We start from the raw sequence: 22285 nt of genomic DNA, 5'->3' as shown, positions 1-22285 counted from the left end.
AAAACAAATGGATGCTGCTCTCCATGGGATAATCCGCAAAGATAAATGCATAAATAATTATTGTCTATTTTTGATAAGTTATAAAGCAGCAGATGCTGTGTGTTGTGTTGTTTGCGCCTAGATTTGATCGGAACTCCTGCCTTTTTGTAGCCTACGTCTTCAAAGCCCCTTGGTCTCACTTTTAACCATGACGTCATCTCCCCAAATATAGCTTTTCACTGGTAGCTGGTGTTAAACAAGACAAAAAGACTGTCAGTGGATATTTAGGAACATGCTGTGATCATCATACACATGTGGACAGAAATGCTCTCTTTATTACACTTTTTTTCAGATACTGCATGATACTTATGATGGTATGTGGGCTATTAAAAAGTCCGATCAAAGCTGTAATTTACAGTAATTATTCATATAGTATATTTAGAGAGCTGTAGAGCACGTAAATAGACATCATGAGTCATAAGTCATTATGGATACTTATTATTAAATGATGTGTATATCATCGAAGCACAGTGTTACTGTACTTTGATCTGGAATCAGTCTATAAGCAGTGTTTAAAATGTACAAGTTATAAGAGAAAAACTAAGTATATAACAGACACACTATGTGATGATTTGATGACTGTTAAATGGTGTCACAGTGTTACCATAACACCTATAGCTTAAACAGTAGGAAACAAAATACACACCAAGCAATTCCCACTATTTGTGGTTGACCATTTTGCATCCCTACTTGAATCATTGTGATTTGGTGTTGGAAATATTATTATTCCGAGCTCAGTAAACAGAAACCAAGCTGCAACACGAGCATCACGTTCAAAGACGTCCAATGAAGTGATACAAGTCCAGGGGAGTAAACACTCACCACGGCAGTATATGACACCAAACTAGTAGCAAATCATTTCAATAAAACACCAAATAGCCCATTGGCAAACTTTGTGCTGTGATTTTAAAAAATACAAAACACACACATGCTGGTTTTCACAAGAAAATTCCACTTATTCTTTACAGAAACAAATCCAGCTTATTCAGAGGATTGGTACAAAAAATCAGAACTGTTAGGACTCAACTTGGTCAGTTTTTTTTTTTTTTTTTTTTTAATGTACAATAGTTTCTCACGTACCTCTCGTGGTATCTGGCCATGCATATATTTTTGTTTTATTTTTATTTGCTGTCCATATTTTGAGATATGTGTCTGAGATTTCTGCCACCACACTGCTGCTTCTCACAGCATTCGAAAATTACATTTAGAAATGTAACCACAATAAACAGACCTCACTGTCAACAGTTTTTTATCTGAACTACTTTCAACTGAAGAAACAGTCCCAGAGACAACTGTTGACAGTGTGTTTTGTGGATTTTCCTGATAAATGAGGACACTGTAAATATAATTTTTCAATGCTGGGAGCACTACAAACAAAATTTCATTCACCTCCATTGTATGGGGGTGGGGGCAAAAATATCAGCGATGGTTATCTCAAAACCTGCACAAATAAAACCAAAATATCTGCATGGCTACAGTGCATACCACTAGAGGTATGTGAGAGAATATGTTTTGGCAAATTGGGGGAACTGATCCTTTAAATAAATCAAGGATACCTAACCGACAATAATTTACTCTAACTTTAGTCATGAACACAGAGAAATGACCCAAACTTGCTGTCATGCAATTTTATACTTCCAGCAGGCAAATTTGTTGTTACAAAAAGCAATGATAGGCTTTATTCACACACATATACACGTGCTAAAACATCTATAGCATCCATTCTGTTACTGTTCCTGGCCAAGATTGTCAAACCTACTGTGATTGCCACTTCCTGTCTTAGAAGCAGGGGCTTAACTAGGAGCACCTAAACGCACCATAAAACGCTTTGCAGCAGGGATGCAAAATATCTGCCATGAAATGTCTCCAACAGTCTCCAAAGATAGCAGGTCAGGGCGAGCATATTGACCCCTGCAGCCAACATAACTTATATCACATCAACATGGTCGTATTTGCCAAAAATGTATATTTTATCTCACAATTTTATTTATAGTGGAAATTGATAATTACTGCAAAACTAGAACTTATTATACAGAAACAAGGAGTGACTTTTTAGCAGAATACAGAAAAATTTGGCCTGAATCTCCAGGTTCAAGGCGCCCTCTCCTGTACTGGTAACTACAGCGTTATTACAAGGGCAAGTAAATCTAAGGTGACGTAGAGGTGTTGCCTGAACTGTCTATGATATGATGACTCACACTGAGAGGTGACATAGCAGGTATTTGGGAGGGGACTTTAGAGCTCATGGTGACAAAAACAAAGAGTATACAGCGGCAGATACAGCGGATGCTATAGAGTCAGTCATACATGCCTACATGCACGTTCACACCTGCTCAAATATCATCAACAGACATTTTTAATCACTGGATAACTTTGGCCATCACATAGTTTTACTCAACACTGACACTAAATTCACAGATACAGCTGAAAAGCCCAGTGTGAACGGTGACCCAACAAAAAAAGTTGGGTCACCCAAGTTAAACTGCAACCAGATCAGATGATTTTAGACAAGGCAATTACACTATCAAATTGAATGGTAAACGGTAGACCTGTGTACGGGTTTCTGCTAAATCATTAGCAAATATAATAACATATATATTCATATTATCCGAGCAAAACACGCAAAATGTCGTTGGGGTCATCTCATATATGACAACAACACTAAAATCCTGATTAGGAATATGATTTGACAGGACATACCTGTCAAACTAGTAAGTCACTAATACACACTTCAAACCCTGCTGTAGATGAATATTACGTTATTCAGGTATAGCCTAACATTTACAGGCTGCTACGTGTGCGCATCATTTTTAGGTGTGTTGCAATAAGAGGAGAATAAGACGAGAAGGAAATCCAGCACCACAAGCCTCTGCACAGACACAACTCCAGCTCACAAGCACCGAGCAGTCATAACGAGCCTCGCGCAAAATGCAATTTAAAGGGTGATTTGGGTTTGACGTCATTCTCATCCTCTAAAACTCACATCTCAGGCCGTGCAATTACCTTTCTCGGATGGGGCGGGGAGGGGGGACAAGGAGGAGGAGGAAGGTCGGTCGGACGGTCTGTGTCTCTCTCTGTCTCTGTGCGCACCTCGGTGAAAACATCCAAAACGTGGGTCCCCTTTTTTTTCTCCGGCGCACAGCTGGAGGCTTCCACAGCAGCGGCAGAGCCCACCCGGGCACACATGTCACCTCATTGGCTCTTATTTTTGTTGTCATTGTTCTCTCCTGCAAGACAGAAAGACAAGACACACGTGGTGAGATTGAACCGTCTATAAAGTTAGGCGTGCGTGCAGAACTACACGGTCAGAACAGAGATGGGATGTAAAGGGGGATTTGGGGAGAGGTAGGGAAACGTTATGATCTGAAGCCGGTGGGTATCAGACTGCGCCACGCAACCACAAACATAAACTATTTCAGAAAAGTCTCCGTTTTTACGCACAAGATTGATATACATCCATACAGCAAAATGCAACAATTACGTCACCCTTAAGAGAAGCATGGGTTCGTTTACCTTCAGTCACATCCCCACCTGAACCAGCATCCCATACTCTGCACAAAACTGTGGCTTTTGTCATTATACGCACTAACAAGAGAGAGAAACGAGAGGCGACTCCACAGGTCAGAGGTCACGCTATATCCCTTTAAATAAAATAACGTCATCTCTGTCTGTTTTGTCGTTTCCAGGTGTTTTAGGGTTTTTTTGTTTTTTATTTTGCTTTGTCTTGTCAAAGTTCATTAATGGCACATGTGTTGCATGAACGCCCCGAAAGGAACGGGGCGTTCATGCAACTGTATCTTCTGCGCAGCATTTCGCAGCCTGCACGGGCCTCACCATCTCAGTGCTTTGCTCATGGGTTGGGTCACATGTCACTCCAGGACATTACAGATACACCTGTTGGGATTTTTAGCGAGGTGCGTTGATCTTGCTCGCTGCACGTCATGGACTTTACTTGACTTCTTAGTTTCTTTTCTGGTATCTATACATATATCGGCAAAAGACATAAAGAACAGCCATCTAAACACTTTAATTTTAATTTCAATTACGTCACTTTCTGCTTTCTGACGTGCACTTTTTTCATCCTGACAATGTATTTTCTTGCCAAGCTTCAGGCCTGTAACTTGCAGGTCTTGAAAAGCGGCCTGATATTTCATGTCATTTGTGAGTAGGCCTACACTTCTTCCATCTTAAGACTACTTGGCTGCTGTTTGGCTCTATATTGCAAACATATTTTAGCATGAATTATGATTATTCACACTGATGCTCCCTTCAAATGTGAGGGGACAGCAGAGAACAAACTGAGCATAAAGTTGCATGTGCTTTTCTTCTCGAGGCTAAATTGAATTGCATCTTCTTTTGTTCTTTTTACTCTGTCTTTTAAGGAAGGGAATGCTCATCTCTGGCTTTTATTTTCGTCGGTGTTATCACTTTGCCTGCACAAATTACTCATAATCCACATATAGCTTTGGAAGCCAGAGTTTTGTTGTGCTGCAGAACTTGTGAGGGTATTAACCGAGTCGTCAAGCTGCAGACATTTAGGGTTGATTTGGTTTGTTTGTTTGTTCTGAATCTGGTGGGTCAGGCTGAAGGGACGTGGTCGTGTCCGGTTCTCTGTGTGCTCTTTGTGGGGAACGTTGACAGGGAACAGTGGTGGGCGATGCTTGAGGTGGATTAACTACTATTCACAAAACTCGGAGGGAGACACGTGTGGTTTTCCACAGTGTGTGTGTGTGTGTGTGTGTGTGTGTGTGTGTGTGTCTGTGTGTGTGTGTTAAAGGGAGGCTGCGTGCGTGTTCGCACGGAGGCTACACACACACACACACACACACACACACACACACACACACACACACAGTCACTACACGGTCAGTGTATGAGGCAGCGATTGCAGATGTTCCATATTCCTCTCCATCTGCCAATCTGGGCTTCTCCCTATGTTAGGATGGCCTTGTTGGGGAATCCCTTGCATATGCACTTTGCTTAAAGGGGTGTGTGTGTGTGTGTGTTTGTGTGTGTATGTTTCCCACATTAATTTTTTTAAGGGGATTAGGAGTTCAGTGACGTCCAAGCAAAGTGGCACCCCACCCTCCAAAAGGTAGACACACTCACACACACACACACACACACACACACCACCCTCCACGTGCAACTTGTTCATTGCAAGGGTCTCCCTGTGTTTACAGTCTGCTCTGCTGGGGGCCACTGTCACTTGATAAGTGTGGGACGGGGGATGGGGGTGTGTTGTGCTGAAATACTGACTTAATCTTGCATGGCTCAAAGTTTTGGGTCCGACGACATGTTTGTTGACAGAAATACCAAAATAATATTTTTTTTTTTCTGGACACTGAGGCACGCAAGAGTTTGGGCAAAACTTGGGCGCGACGTGGCTGCAAAGCTTCGCCACAATTTCTGAAAAGAAAGAAAACAAAGAAAACTGTTGACTAGAAAAAAAATAAAAAATGACACACTAGGGCTAAAAAGCAACCGTGACAAAAACGCCACTGCTATGGCAATGGCGAAAATAACAAGAGCAAATGAGGACAACAATAAAGCAAAAAGAAAATTGGAGCAGAAAAAGGAAACAAGCCCTTAAAAAATTAAAGATTGTAAAATTCCACGAGTGGAGCTGTCTTCTAATGTCGATGTCTCGGCGCGGCGATTGCGCCCTCCGCAAATGCTTTTTGGGGTAAGGGCTTCCCAGATTAATAGTTATGAACAGCAAGCCCAGACCGCAAAAAGATTCGTGAAGGACATTATCTGCTGCTGCTGCTGTCCGACGGAGACTCCGTGACACCCGGGGAGTCTGTTCTCTTTTCGCTTCCGTGAATTTATCTCCCATCCCGGCTCGGTTGATTGTATCTCCAGCCATCGGCAACCCGATGCGAGTGTGTCCCTCCAACACACACACACACACACACACACACACACACACACTAGGAGGGGGAGAGGATGGATGGAGGATGGAGAGAAAGAGAGGAAAAGGGGGTCCTCCGGATGCCAAGGCTGCTGCTGCAACTGAGAGCTGTCCAAGGTCCTTTCGTTTTGATTCCCCACTCCTCCAGTTTGAATTCTCCTCTATCTCCCCTCTCGTCTCTCCTCCCTCATCCATCCCTTTCTCCTCTCCCCCTTCCCCTCTCTCTCTCTCCCTCATATTTTCCTCTCCTTTCTTTTTTTTTTATCCAAACGTTCGGATGTGCAAAGCCCGTGTGATCATTGGGAGCTGTGCATCGATGCGTTTAGTTGTCAGTGTGCTCTCTCTCTGTATTATATTCCCTGGTCCGTGGTGTGTCTCCGTATAGTGAAGCTCTGGCTCCCTGCAGCCGCTCCAGAGCTTTGGGTGAGGAGAGAGCAAGGCTGCAAACTGCTGGCAATAAATAGAGAGCAGGGACGGATCTTATTGGAGAAACCGAACCTCGTCATCAACCAATCGGTGTCTCGCTCATATAGGGACCCCCCTTTTTGAAAAAAAAAAATAAAATAATAGACAAGGCTAACCAAATTGTGATCTATACCAGAGAAAGTGTATACTTATATGTATTGATATAGGGCTATGAGCGTTTGATGCGGCTATTTGTTAATATGCATTTGCATTTTCTTTTTTCTCTCTCCATTTGTTTGCGTTTGCAGGGCGTCTAGCGCGGCTGCGAAACTGACCGTCGCTTCAAATGATTTATATCGTGCTAAATAAAACTAAATTATGATAACAAAAATAATAATAAATAAGATATGTGAGAGCAACGATGAGCCGTTTTCACCTGATCACAAATAACGCCCCCCTTTCATTTCATTTCCTTACGAGCCAGCTACAAACTACATCACATTATGGGAAATGCAAACATACCAAGCAAAAATATAAGAATAAAAATTAGAGTTGCATATCGACAAAGTGTGGGAAGCTTCACATCGCATCACAACATAGCAAGAAGCATCTGAGGCGACTCATGGTCACCTATAGAGTTCACCGGATGGTACCACTGCAAGAAACGACACGGGGGTCTCCGAACTGCAAATTCAGTCCGGAGCCACGATGGTTCCGTCATTTACAGCGGTTTTAAGGTTGAAACCAAACACAATAACAATGATATCACCACTGCGATTCTGCAACAGTTTACAGCTTATACAGCAACTATGTACAACAAAACAACAACACATTGCTGAGCACCACATCAAGAGTTAATCACGACCGTAAACCACTCATTCTCATACACTCTGAGTTCAAACAATCTTTAATATGTTTTGGGGTTTTGTTTTGGTCAAATTTAGCAAAGTAATAATCAATTAGATATAATAACTTACCTGTTCCCCCCCCCCCTGCAACAGTTCCATTAGTTTTTCAGAAGCCTTTGCAATATCTCACCCCCCTAAACAACCCTCGTGGAGCTGCAAGTTACTGTACAGAGGTGGAGGCCGGGTCACGATCTGGATCCGGACCCCCCCTCTCTCGGCTCCCCCCTTATTTGTGCCAGGTTTGATCCAGAACCAACATTACCCCCCCCCCTCCTCTTCCTCGCTCTCCATCCACACCGCCACACTATCACTGATGAAACTCGTCTGCATTCAAGTTGGCTGCCAGCATGCCGGCAAGCAGCAGGGCTCGCACTAAAAACAAGCTTTGGGGAGAAAGGAGATGTTTGGGATTGAAGGGGGGGGGGTGTATAAGGAAATGGTTAGTGCATACCCAGAGTCTAAAACCCACCCCAGACCCCCACCCATTCCGTCCCGCCATGCCCCCCTCTTCCCTTTCCCCCCTCCTGGTGTGGGTATTTTTTTTATTGGGTGGTCTTTTCATTTGCAACCCAGTCAGTCACGATTCTCCCCCACCGTCTGCACTGCACAGTGACTGCTTCTCCTGACGCAGCCAACGCGCACATTACTCACTTTAGCAGTCACGACTCGGGAATCCGTGTTGTTTCCACCGAAATTACACGCTCGGTATTGAATTATTGAGCAAGATCTTTCCCCTCGAGTCGGCATATGCGTGTTTTGACCGACGAAGAATTACAGAGTTGTTGATTTTTGTGTGTGTGTGTTTGGGGAGGTGGAGGAATGTAATCGCAGGTGAAGTGCAAACGGGATTTTGCATGACAAAGACAGGTGGTCGATGTGGCACGGTAGCCTCGTAGCCTGAATTCAAAACAGCCTACTGGGAAAATTGGCCAAAGTCGTGCACAGACTGGGACTGGGGTGAGCGCGGTTCTTGTGTCCCAGTCGGGCTGCAGAACTGTGCAGACGCCTGTAGCCTATTCATCATCTTGCCGGTCCGGGTCGCTAATTCAACACTGATACCTTTATTGAAAGGATGATTCCTTCAAACTCTTTCTCGCAGTAGAGGCGATAATAGCGACGCTCCCTTCGCCTCTTGCGCGCCCTCCTCGTCGATAGGACGCGAAGTTATTGTGAGGAGAGCTCCTAAACCAAAACCTCATGACAGCATTGAAGTTAGGCGCGTCTTGCTGAACTCAAACACAAACTATCTCAACTATTTTTTTTGCTATTTTCTCAAACATTTCGTAAGCGCACTGCAAACCTGACACTGGCTACACATCTACTGTTCATTTTAAGGAGACGGCTGAGTTGCTTCACTTCAAAAACGCTGGATTGGTAAAGCAATCAGACTGGTCAATCAGTTGGCCAGGCACGAGAGGAAATGACGGGACTGACGTGAGCAGAAGCAGAGCTGATCCAAGTCGGTCCCGGCTGTTGCCTCCCTCTCTCTGTCTGCCTGCCCATGGCATCCGATGAGGCCGTTCAAACTATACGGGCGGGAAAAACTCTGTTATAACATCTTTTTGAGCCAAATGTCTCCCATCAGTTAGCGCATGCGTTTTAAAGGAGGCGGGGGCGCTTCAGTATTTTTTTTCTCCAACGTCGCCTCAGGAAACAGGATTCACTCAGAACAGATGCTGTTGGTTTCCAAACAGGAGTAAATAAAGCTCTCCACCCCCCCCGTACAAACACACACACACACACACACACAGGGAAACACACCACCACCAACAACAGCCCACTACCGCCACTTGGTGTGGTTTCAGCACCATTGCTGCTGGACAGCTCCCGGGTTTCCCCATGCGGTGCGCCTGGTCTCTGCTGCAGCAACAGCTCCTTCACTTCACTTCACTCCCTCCTCTTCTCTCCTCCACCGCAGCTTCTCTGTCAGTGCGACTCCTCTTAAAAACAAGAATACGGAGGGAAAGGCGTCCTTAAGCGCTCACCAGAGAACGGTTCCCCTCGCTTTCGCGGTTAAGCAGGGAGATGGGAGGGAAAAAATAAATATGTGATAGAGACTCAACAGCGCCAACAGACAAAGGGAGTTTTTGCACTTGCTTATTTACCAAAAGGGGTGATCCCTACTCTGCAGGAAGGGTTGTTCTATGCTTCGGCTCTACAGTCAATCATGGCTTGTAAAACATGCCAATAAAATCCATGCCTATGACCTGGAGTCAAGTGTTTTTGCGTGCATGAGACAGAGGAGGAGGCAATACTGGGAGAAGAGAAACAGCACAGGCACTCGGGAGCATGCACTACCAAATACACAAAAGTAGACGGAATTAAACATTGCATGTGCAAATGTCTCACTCACCGTGGTGCAGACACGTCATTGTTCTAACTGGAGAAAGAGAAACACAGAGAAAGATTGAGATTTTAGTGAAAAGCAGCAACAAGAGTCTGGAAGAAATGCAACAGATTAAGTCCTCCATTAGTTATTATGTAGGCTTACAGTGGCACGTCCAAGTTTGCTCAGGATCGCCTCCCTTTTTATACAAGTGATACCCGTCTGTCTATTTCTGGCGCACGATCAAAACTATGGTGCTATTTTTAGATCACAGTACAAGGAAGGGGGGAAAAAACACTCACAAAAGGCATCGCTTAGGAACGTTACGTGAAGTGCATGTAATGTAAATTAATTTTGCCTCTCCAACTCTGCACAAGAGCCCCGATTCCCCTCCGTTGCATCATTGCAGTTTTTTTTTTTTTTTTTTTTTGGGAACCCAATGTGCCTTCAACAGCACCACCACCTCCTTCTCATCCTTAAAACACACTACTTTCACCCTCTACTAAAATCTGGAGCTGGTCGTCGCTGCCAATATCATCGACAATATTTGATGTCTTGTCGCCCTCTTCAGAAGCTTCTCGTCCCAGTGTCACTTCAGCAGCTGAAACTCATGAACGCAAAATAGGTCCAAATACTGATGAACGCGGATTACCCGACGCTCCCTGCGGGATTTTCTTTTTTCTTTTAGTCGACGGAGCACTGTAAAATTGAGTAATTAAGCTTTGCTGACGAGAAGAAGAAAAATAATAAATAAAAAAGCCATTTTTTGTTGAAGGGCTGCGTCAGTTACTAGGCATTGACGTCACGTTTAGATTCTCTCTCTTTACAGCCCGTAGAGCCTGATTAAAGACCGATGTGATCAGCTCTTCGCAAATGTGCCATGGAAAGAAAAAAATGAGTGACAAAATAGGAAAATATTACAGGTGGATAATGTGGTGTGGACTCTTGGAAACTGCAGCTTTGGAGAAGGTTATCTCCTGGTAAAAACCCTCCTCTAATGCTGGAGCATCTGGGTTTCCATCCAACCTCCCCCCTCCCTCATCCTCTCTCCCTCCCTCCCTCCTTCACTTGTCTCTATATATCCCCCCGCCAAGCGTTGGTGCTGTTTTGGTCTTGGAGAATTTTTATCCCAGCATCCAGTGCATTTGGCGGGCAAAACGCTGTGTCGCTAAGCCGAAGGAGAGGAAAACACAGCGAGCTGAGCCGCTGCCTCCTCCATCTCCTATATTCGCTGGCCGTGCCCACGCACCAGACCCCGCTCACCCACGGAATAGACCCACGGGGAGCGTACACTTGTCCATGCAAAGGCGCACAAACAAACCTCCGTCCACAGTATGCTCTGTCTCTCACCCCACCTCCCCTTCAATATCTCCACCTTTACTGTGAGACCCTCTCCACACACCCCACGCCGTCCATCTGCACTCGTGCCGCGTGGAGATTCACGAGACTTTACGGGATGGGATGGGGTGAGCTGTTGGGGGTTTAGAGTTGGAGGTGGTGAGTATCCAATGAGTGGCAGCTACCTAGAAAAGTCGGCTCTGAGAATGGAAAAGGGCTGCGCCCGTCGCATCGGTTTGTGCTATTTTTATCACTGCCTGTAGGCCAACTGTATGTCCGTGACTGCTGGCTAGTGCATGTATGGGGACAGATGCACAGAGCGGATTTAGCATGTCCTCTACACTAAGACAACCAGCGTAAGGAATCAAAGAATAATTAAGAAAAGGTCCGTTTTTATGCTCTGGATATTTTGGCATCTGTTACTGTCTGGCTCTCTTTTTTTTCACAAAATCAAGCCAAAGTACAAAAAGATGAGACAATAGTCAAGTATCCCATCTACCTAACACACAAGTCACCCTACACACACACACACACACACACACACACACACACACACACACACAGTTCCCTGTAGTCCACAATCATTCAATCAAAGAGAGAGCAGTATCAATAGGAGTTGCAGACGAGGTTCCTCAGTGCAGTGCGCCAAGATCACCGCGTGGTGTCGACAAACTCAAGCAGAGATCCTCCTTATTCTACCCCCCCACCCCACCCCCACCCCCTTATAAAAGTATGCACTCCTGACTCCTGCAAATTGCAAGCCGCAGCAGACTTCTTTTTCTTTTTTCTTTTGTGAAGCCTTTGTCCGACTTCATCTCACAACGATCAGGGACGGCACATGATGCAGCTCTCATTGTCACAACGAAATAATTACAGGTGGTGTGCTTTCCTCACTTTAAAACAACCACACACCGTCTGCCACAATAAGTTAAAGCCTGAAATGGACATCTATAACAGCCTACACTCAAAATATACATTTTAAAATGACTTTTGAGGCTGATATACATCTTCAAGATTCATTTGCGGGATATATTATGGTGTCAAATTGGTGCAACTCAAGAGAAAAACACCTGTTTTGCCACTTTTTTAAAAATAAAGTTGATTTTTGTGGTTTTTAACGTTATTAATACGTTATTTATAGCCATAAATGAACTTTACCTCCGGTGGTGACATACAATGTGAGCTACAGATGCTGTCCATGGTGCTGAACAGCTCAGTTTGTCTGTCGTGTCCAATTTTCTACCCTCCGCGACCTGCACAAAGTAGCCGCTGTAATTTACAACGCACTTTACAGTCAGCTGAAATTGTTGCTCCCTCATGTTGCTTCAGCAAATGCAAGTGCAAAGTTAGAGAACATGCAGGATTTGCAAACGCGGTTACACTGCTGCCATGAAAAAGAACACGACAACATGTAAGTCTGAGGTGGCTGGCAACACGTGTGGACTGACGCAAGTCCGCTGCGGAGAGTTGTTTACAAGTGGAGAACTAAAGGCTCCTTACCTCTGAGCGGAGCTTTGTCTATAACAAATATACATGAATGAGGGGCTGTCACGCTCTCTCTCTGTAGACACGGTTGCTTTATTGGCACGACAGGGAAGACACCCGTGTTGCCAAAGCAGTACATTATATCACAGATATTACAATCATGAGAAACAGGGTCAGAAAATAACATTTTACCAAAGTTTCCCTCTCGCTCCCCGTCTCTCTCTTTTAGTTGTTACTAGGCATCTCACCAGAGCAGGCAGCCTGAAGCAGAGGATCCCCAACACGTGAATACTCCTACGCATTACCGCAGCCCGCTCTCTTTGAGTGTCTGCAAAATCCCCTCCGTTGTCGATATGCATACACACACAAAACCAAAAACCCTTCCTAAATACAGTTCCATTACTGTGTTTATGGTCTAGTTTGATCGTTCCCGGAGGTAGCGACGCTTGCAAATACCGGCGTGCCCTGCGATGAACCTAAATAAAGTCGTCCTGGATGTCTCGTGCAGTAAATGAGAAATCCGGTTAATTATGAGCTTCAGTTAGATTTATCTTTCTGCGCGTGAGAGTGCTACCCTTGTCCTCAGATCAACCGGCAACCACCGAAACTCTAAGTCCCAAAATATCTACGCATGGTCTAACTGCAAACTTCCCTGACTAGTACAGCACATTCCGGGTCGGGATTCGCGACCTTTTCTATTAAAAAAAAAAAAAAATCACTTACCTTTTAGATTTTTTTTTCTCTTTTTAAGTTCTTTTAAAAAAAAGGGCTTTGTGTAGGCTGAGAGAGAAAGAGGAGACATAGAGAAACTAAGAGTAGCAGGGCAGCATGCAGCCTCTGCTCCTGCGTCAGGATGGAGGAAACAGGTCAGTCCGATGTGCGTCGTCTCCCTGTTCTGTCGGATACTAAAATATTTGGTGTTGCCATTTAGGATTCAGGGAGCAAGCTCAAAAGAAAGGTGGGCTGGTTGGGTGGTGGTGTTGGGAGGGGTGAAGGGTTTTGGGAGTGGAAAGGTGACGATGGTGGTTGGAGAGGAGGGGGGAAGTACACCGAGTTACAAATGTGAGCCAGCTGATAGAAAGAGCCCGCCAAATCAGGGGGACGCAAATGGGGAGGCGCGCCACACGATTCACCTCACTGCATAGACTCTCTCTTTCTCTCTCACTGTCTGTGCGCGAACGTGTATATGTGCGTGTGCATGTGTGCGTGTGCACGTGTGTGTGTGCATATGTGTGTGTGTGTGTGTGTGTGTGTGTGTGTGAATGACTTCCAGACAGAGACGGAAAGCATGAATGGGGCAGTAGAAGCGCGACTTAGAGTCCGAGCTATTATGGGCGCAAACCCGCCGGGAAGCGAATAAATCGGGCGCAGTTAAAAAGGCACGAGGACCAAGGCGAAGCAAAAGCAGCTCGCGGGAAGGGATTGGGAATTAATAAAAAAAATATAAATAAATAACCAGGAGAGAACCATTCATGTCACAACAAAGGGAAGGGCTTTGGAAAAGTGGCTCAACAACGAGACCTGCAACCACCTCTCTCTCTCTCCATCTCTGTGTGTTTGTCTCTCTATCTGTCTCTCTCTCTCTCTCTCTCTCTCTCTGGTCCTCTTCTCCAGCAGTGTGCTATTGACCTGCATTGACGTCATTGCGTCATTAGGTTTCCCTTAGAAACACTGACTTTCAAAAATAGTATCAAATTAATTCAGCTGGCAAGGAGAGAGGGGTGGGGCTTTTGAGTGTTTGGGGTTGGGGTGTTTGGGGTGAAGGGGGTGTGTGAGTAGATATGGGTGAGGAGTGGGGGGATAGCATGTTTTATTCTGAGATGTTTAGCCCCCATCACATCTCCCCGGCACCACCACCATTTCCAAACCGACTGAGCTGTACCAGACACATCGATATCTGAAGCCTAAAGACCCAGTGCTCAATGTGGAGTCTCGCTGGAGAGGGAACAATACAAAAATAAGTTAAATTCAAATTGAATTTCACATGTGCATATTAATCATTGTTGCCAAAACAAGTAAATAAACAGACAATGAAAAAAGAGAGCATAAAAAAATTGATTAAGGCTATGATAAAGAATAATAAGTAACAGCTTTAGTAATCAGGTCAAACAGGTCAAAATAGGTTTGTCTTTCTGTCTCTCTCTGGCTATTCCAGTCTAAAAATATCCTCCAGCTGACTATGTTGAAAACCTTTTCCCCATTTAACCCACAGCTCTTAAAGCCAAGGAGCGAGAACACCACAAAGACAGACAGAGAAGCTGACAGGCAGGGAATGCTGAGTTCTTTAGGGGTTTTCAGTTAGGATAGCAGACCTGTAATGTACAAAAGGAAAGTAGTGGTTTTAGTCTCAGGTAATAGGGTGTCTGGAAAGTTGGTTTGGAGGAAGAGTATTTGGGGTTAGAGGAGGAGTTTGCTGTTTGGGGGTTTGCCTCCAGGAGCTGTCCGAGGTGCTGAAATGTCATTACAAGCTGAAAAACCTCAAGACTGGACTGTTTCCATCGCCGTTTTCTCTGCTGAGCCATTACACAGTATTGTTGTAAAGCACGTTTTTGGAAACTGTTGTGATGAGTGGCCTCCATAAAATAGTATTACTGCTATTATTTTCACAGGCCTCTGACTCATCCGCAGCCCAGGAAAATATTGTGACTGATAATTGATAATGGGCTGATGAAGCAAAGTGGCAATACACTCACCAGAATCAATACAGAACTGCAATGTATGTCTTATTCACAAGCTATGGGAGATCATATCGAAATTATGCACAATGAAAACCATCTCCAAATTTGGAGAGTTTGAATTTTTGGAACCCCATAAAGCTATGAAGTTATCCAATCTAACTACTACTTACAAATTGGTGATTGATTACTTTATTGGTGATTGCAGTAGAGATGCAACTGTAAATTAATGTTTTTCAGACAGTATGACTGATTATTATTTATTGTTTAAACTCTGTCTGGGGATTAGAGTTTACTCACATACATCGCTGTATGTAAGTGATCAGGGAGACAACCCTTGACCCACTGGTCACTAGTTTGATACTCACTGTCAGCACTTTCCCATCTTATCAATATGTTTTCACTGTAATAATATGGAGCTTTAGGGAATGCCGTCCTGTTCTGACCCTGACCTTTGACCTACCTGTAGAGCAAAAAACTAAATTTCCCAGTAAGCATCAGCAGAAAATTTTATAAACATTTCATCCTTGGTATTCTCGTGTCTTTAGCCAATTATTTCAATTATGGTGAAGACACAATATTTGGCAGAACTATAAACTGTTATCTTTATATGCACATTGTATGAGTAACATCAGTTATTTCCATCTTTAATTTAATACGACGTGTTGTTTTGGAAAATAGCTGCCTGCACCTTTCTCCAAGACACACATTGTCATTGATGCATGCATGGCTACAAAACACACACACATCGTACATGCAGATGTTGGCTACTGATTTGGAACCTGTCCACCTGTTTATGAATTTTCAGACCAGCTCCTTTGAAAAGTTGCCCAACCTACTTTAGTCACTGGGTTGCTGTTTGTTTTTTGCAGGTGTGCAGAAAGAAAGTGAGACTGTGTTTCTATGTGTGATATATGAGGAGAGAAGGAGAAGAAAAGAGTGAAGAAGAGAGAAGGAGATGTATGAGAGAGGGAGGGAGCAGAGAGAGACAAAGATAATTCACCATTAGGACTGAATTAGGCCTTATGATTCATCCTCTTGAATTGAGAGACACACATTTCAAATGTCGTAGGATGTTCCTTCTCACGTCTGGTAGCCATTTAGCACCATACCTTTCAGGTTTTTGCTGTGAGAATTGTGCGCAAAGCACACTAAAAAAAAACAGTGCGAGTGCTGTTTGGGAGGAGGAAGTGGAGTGTGTGATCAACAACAGAGAGGAAAGATGCTCCGTTTATGCCAGAATATACAGTACATGAATGTACCACTAACCTGCTCAGGTTACTGCGAATAAAGGGTGGCAGGGTGTCTATCCAGGGTTCAAGCAAATGTCTGGCCTGCTGAAGCGCCCTTGAAGAAGTCCTGCAACTTCAAGGAGACTCTGCAGCTGTTGCTGCCCTCTGACCTCTGACCTCTCTGTGAATGAAGGGAAAAGAAGAGTTTTCTCACAATAACCAAGAAGGGAATCACAATAAATGAGAAAAAAATGAGAAAAACAATAGCAAGTAACCAAGTGTTGTTGCGGGTACAAGCTGTGGGACTCAGATGTGTGATAGCAGGAAAAGGCAGGGGAACCACATGGGGAGATATGTATCATAGAAGACGTCATCAGCACCAATGAAAGTCACGCAGCATTCAGGGGTCAGTGCCAAGGCTGACGACAGAGTTACAGAGACAGAGAGAGATCCTGGGTGTGACTAAGACACTCCGACCATGGAAAAACAGTGTGCTGTCCTTCTTTCCTCCTCCATAATAACATAAACACACAAGTCAGTCAGCCTGTTTGAGCGGAAATGTTAGTCTTGATAACGAAATGAAAATGCCGCTCCCTCTATACGGCCTATTGAGCTTTAACCCTCCGCCTTGTCCTTTTTTTAAGCATGTCAATACAATAATAATACCTTCCAAAACATTTGCCTTGGGTGTAAGATGGCCCCCGTCTTTTCCACTTGGATTTCTGCTTGTGTGTATTTGTCTGTTGTATACACAGAGGTCCTTTTAATTTGTTTGATGTCCCCTCCCATCTGCCTCGTGGCTTTCCATTCCGACTCGCAGGCTGCGTCTTTCTAGGAAACAGTGGGTGTTTTGGTCTGATGTTTACTATTGGGCCCCAGTGGATGAGGGCAAGCATACGCACCAAAAAGAGAGGGATTGAAGGGATCCTCTGCCAGGGTAACGCTTTAAGTATTTAACCATTACGACTAAAAAAAGAAACCCCACAGAAGGGTACAATATCAGTGTTGTAATGTCTTGTCTTTGTGGAATTTACAAGGTTTAATGTGTGATCTTTTGAGGCCTTGCTAATTTGTTTCCTCACTTACTGGCTTAATAAACTGGTAACCCCCCATACATATACTGTTTTGTTTAAATGTTAAATAGAAAAAAAAGATCAAAATAAAAAGGAAATCCCAAAAGTAAAATATAGTTTAAAATCCAAATGTACATTTAAAAAAATCCAAAAATATATTTCAAATTTTAAATAAAAAAATAGAAAGATCTTGAAACTTTGTTTTAAAAGTAGTTGATTTGGAACATTTGGTGCATTGTTAAGGTGTGTGTGGGATAATTGAACTTATTTTTGTCCAGTTTGTTTTCTGCTTTAGCTTTATTGTAAATTATGATTCACTAAAGTATGATTCACTAAAGCAAAACCAAAGAGAAGCTTGAAAAGACAGGTTTCAAGTCTAGAAGAACCATCCTCAGGTTTACTATGTAGAACCGTTTTTGTTGAGAGTGTACAGAGGGATGGCTGGCCAGGTTTTGTTTGAATTTCAAGCCCAGATTAAGGAACCCATCTCCCCCCCCCCCCTATTTATTTTTCCATCTCTCCTGCCTAAATGATGTCAATGGAAGCAGAGCTATAGTGCTATTTATAGACCCCCCACACACACACCTAATACCAACCATCCTTTGCATCACGCGCTTGGTTGGGAGCTCTGCTGCACAAAATAAACCACCTCAAGAGAAGAATCCGCATGAATCGAGCTGCTGAATATGTATGAACGGCTTTGTCACATGTGCGGCGCGCACACGCGCAGGCGCGCACGCCCCTTGCCCCATCACCCCCCTTTAATGTGCGTGTGTGTACTGTATGTGTTTGCTCTCCATGCTTGGTTATTGCCCGTGCAGCCGTACTTCCCTCTGCAGGAGGAAAAAAAAAAAAAGACAAAGAAAACCCTTTGAGAGGGGCAGGAGCGATGCGCGCCCCCTGCGATCTTCTTCTTCTTCTTCTGCTGCTGCTGCTGCTCTTCATTCACTCATTTCGTGCAGTCGTTCATTCATTCGTTTATCACTTTCCCACTCACTCATTCACACAGTTCCTCCCGAAAAGTCTGAATGGACGGACAAATGGGATTAATGCGGGAAGCCACCTGTTCTGTTGGTGCACTATTTCCGTTATTCTAGTTTGTTTAGGGGGTGAAATCCAACATACCAAGTCTCAGGGGACACCAGAGTACACTGTGTTCCCTGGGTATGAGTTTTGGGAGCTCTATGCATAGACCAAATACCCCCCTCTCTCCACGACTCTTTCTGTCTCTTGACATTCACATGCTAGATTACGTAACATAGTTTTTTTTTGGGGGGGGGGGGTTAAAGTCTCCTTCCATCACAAATAAATGCACGGTTTGCTGCACAAGCGTCTTCGATTGAGAAGAAATCATGAGGTCTGGTTTTTTTTTAGACTGCCTTCTATTTCTGAAAAGCGGCCGTGATAAAAATAAACTACACCCCTCCCCTCCCAAAATCCATCATCCTTCCCCATCCACTTTTAGATTTGGAAAAGCTGAATTTCAAACCCGTCCTTCATCAGCGGAATCGTGTGAATATCTATCAGGAGAGCGGCAGCTGATGCGGCTGATCATCTTATAGGTTTATCGGCAGGAGCCTACGGGTTAATGATGATGTCGCTGGTCTAACGGGGCAAAAACACGTCTAGAAATCTGTTTAATCGCCGTTTTTGATTTCCACCTTACTTTAAAGCTGATAAAAATAGAAGAGGTGTGAATAAATAAATGCGCTGTAGGCTAATTCTGTCCTTTGAGAGGCGGATAATGTATAAATCGTTGCTTCTCTACAAATATTGTAATTTTTTCGCTTATTATTTGTATACGTTGGCTATAAAGACGAAATCAGCGCATCGTTTCCTTGTATGTTTGGCCATTTGTGTTTTTGTCTGCGACAGGAGGAATTAAAGCGTGTTTTTTTTTTTTTTTTTTTTTTACACAAACCAACCCCGGCTTGGTCTGCATATAATATACAGCAGCAGAGAGGAGGGCTGGTTGGTATTTATAGCGATACTGTGTACATCCACAGCGGTCACACGTGCAGCAGCCGCTTCCCTGCACTCCTGCTGAAGTTGAAATGTTAACACTCACTGGCTGCTATATTTAGCCCAGCCTCACAGTGCTGTTACTATTCCCAGCATTGTACATGAGGGGGCGGACGGTGCGTTTTTTTGTTGTTGTTGTTTTTTTTTTATAAAAAAAAGGGAAGAAAAAGTTCCCTTTTCACAACTGATTTATTTTTCCGCGTACATCCCGGCCTGTTATTGGCCACTGATACTATCTTAATTCAGGGACGCTGAAGTTAAACGCCATCACGGTTCCAAGAAATGATGAGCGGTGGGAAGAGTTTTGATTGGTGATAAATGAATGCCTGAATAGAAATAGCTGAGAATACTGGGTGCAGCCGTCCACCCGTCCTTAAGCAAAGCACTTCATTGTGTGTAGCTGACCTTGACCTCTGACCTCTGTGTGGAGCAACAGGCAAGAAAACATAGGCTTTCCTCACATCAGGAATCTCTATATAAATAGTTAAGGTGTCTAAGTATGGACATACTGGTAACATAATTCTGTTAAACTTCACACCTTACGCACCTGAGTCTGGTGAAAGACAAATGTCCTTAACCCTGCACTGCCCGACTCAAGTCTAGTGTGTTTTCAGCACCAGGGGCAGTTTCCATTAAAACTCAGCCACACAGAGGTTCAGAGTCATGGACAGCTCCGTAACATATACTGTGTATACTGTTCTCCTTTTCCCTCTCCTAACAACTTTTCCTGGACATTGATAGAAAACGCCATGAGGTCAAGGAAGGATGTAAAGCAGAATTCATGAGAAGCTGGAAAAAGACAACCGTGGTGCTAAGAACAAATGCAGCTGCACTTTCACTGGACAAAATGTTAATCTAATACCAGAACATTGTGCACTATCTAATAGAAAAAGTGTCAGTAGTATCGCCTCTCCTTTCGTAATGTTTCTAGACTAAAGAAGACAGGAATGTAAGCAAGCACGGAAGTACCTTTTTGTAGCATATAGTGAATTTGAGCAATTCTTATGGAATATGGATACTACTTTTGTCATCAAACTCAGTTAAGAACCCATGTTTCTCATCCTAGCTGCTTCAGTACAGTCCGAGTCCCTTTTGATCAGCAGTGGAGTTCATATGAGACTCTGATAACTATATGGTGGTCAGTAAAGACAGTTTGAAGTGTGACATAAATTCCGGTTAAAGGTCTCCAGGAGGTAAATTCTTCCTCTCTATCTAACCATAAAGATAGGCCTATTAATATGGAACATTTATGATCTGAAAATGACTGAGGTTGTTATATTTGGATGTGGAGGATTCTCCCTGTTATATTGATTACATGCAGCTTAGGGCAATCTCCAGTCCAACCATCACAACTGCAGGCACTCTTTATTTTGGTCTGTAAAGACTCAAACCGCATTCAGGAACTGTCAGAATTTTCTGTGAACACCATTACAAATTGGACATTGAAGTTGGAGAACATTTTACGGTGTAAAAAAGGTTCCATTTCTCATTATAGAAATGAATGCAATGTGTGGTATTGCAGGCTACAGTTCAAACGTGGAAGACCATATGGAAACAGGAAGGCAGTAGTTTGCCAAAAAAACCCCACCATACATGTTTGTCTGAATAGCAAATTGTTAAATTTGCATGTTAACAAAATCACATCATCTGTTTCAGGACACCAAACTTAGACTAATGTTGTTGGGACAATCTTTTCCAACAAAATAGCAGCACTGAACGCAACACACAACAACTAGAGTAGGCTAACAAGTGAACGCACCTTCCACAGATACAGCAGTGTGGCCTGACCTCATACAACATTAAGCTCCTTTCTGAGACCTAATCACAACAATACTGGAAACAAAATGAAATTTAGGACCTTTAACTACTGCAAATTTGCAAGAAACATTCATGCTAAGTGTGGATTTTGCCTCAGGTCTGTTGGGGTGCAGTATAAAGGCCTTATTTTATCATCACCATCACCTTCTCCCAAAGGTTGGTAATAAAGTGAGGAAACCCAGAGAGTTCCACCAAGTGCTTTATTGATTTACCTTCACTTCTACTCTCACATGGACTCGTACAGTCGCTCCTTCCTTCTCTCTCTGAGGGTCGTCTTCGCTTCCTCTCCTGCCGCCCACTCCTCCTCCTCCACCACTTGATTATTTTCAGCTCCGCCGTGTGTGTGTGAACGCATGTGCCAGGAATTGGCTGGCTGGCTGGCTGGCTGGCTGGTTTGGGAAATACCTGGTCACGATCAATGAGGCGAGGGCTGAGGGTTTATCTTGGTTGCATAACGCCCCCTACTGTCCTGAAATGAGAACTTAAACGTAGACCTTAAACGCACCACGATGCCTGTGCCAAAAGACGTACAGTAGCCTCTCTCTGCAAGAAATACACCATCAGCCTGCAACTCAGTGAGGATCAAAGATCAAATTAGTAAAGAAAAGAAACCAAATGGGGGAGGAAATTGGGGCATTATAAAGAAGTCCCAGCCCACTGTATCACAGAAGATTTTATGACCGTTCACACACAAATATGCCCGTAATCACGCAAATAGTGCATCCAACTACATTTGTGATGCCCTCTCGCCGGTGCAGCCTTAGTTCATGTCAGCACTGACTCAGCACAGTACTTGACCAGTAATTGACAAATACACCAGGCTCTTGATCACAAAATATTTTCGTCCTGGGTCATGAAAAGGAGGAGATTTCATTTAGGGGTTTTTTCTCTCTTCTCTGCATTGCTCGCCCGGATCGCAGTGTTCCTCCTTTGCCTTAACCCGAGCAGAAATACAAAGAGAGACAAAAAGACATCATGAAAGCTTTAAGTGACTCGTTCGGTGGGGATAAAAATAGATCTGGTTGCTTTGCGAGGAAAACTCGGGTCTGG

Source organism: Siniperca chuatsi, linkage group LG4, assembly GCF_020085105.1.
Source record: "Siniperca chuatsi isolate FFG_IHB_CAS linkage group LG4, ASM2008510v1, whole genome shotgun sequence".
Lineage (NCBI taxonomy): Eukaryota > Metazoa > Chordata > Actinopteri > Centrarchiformes > Sinipercidae > Siniperca > Siniperca chuatsi.
The sequence above is the reverse complement of the archived record's forward strand: the minus strand, read 5'-3'. Positions refer to the sequence as shown.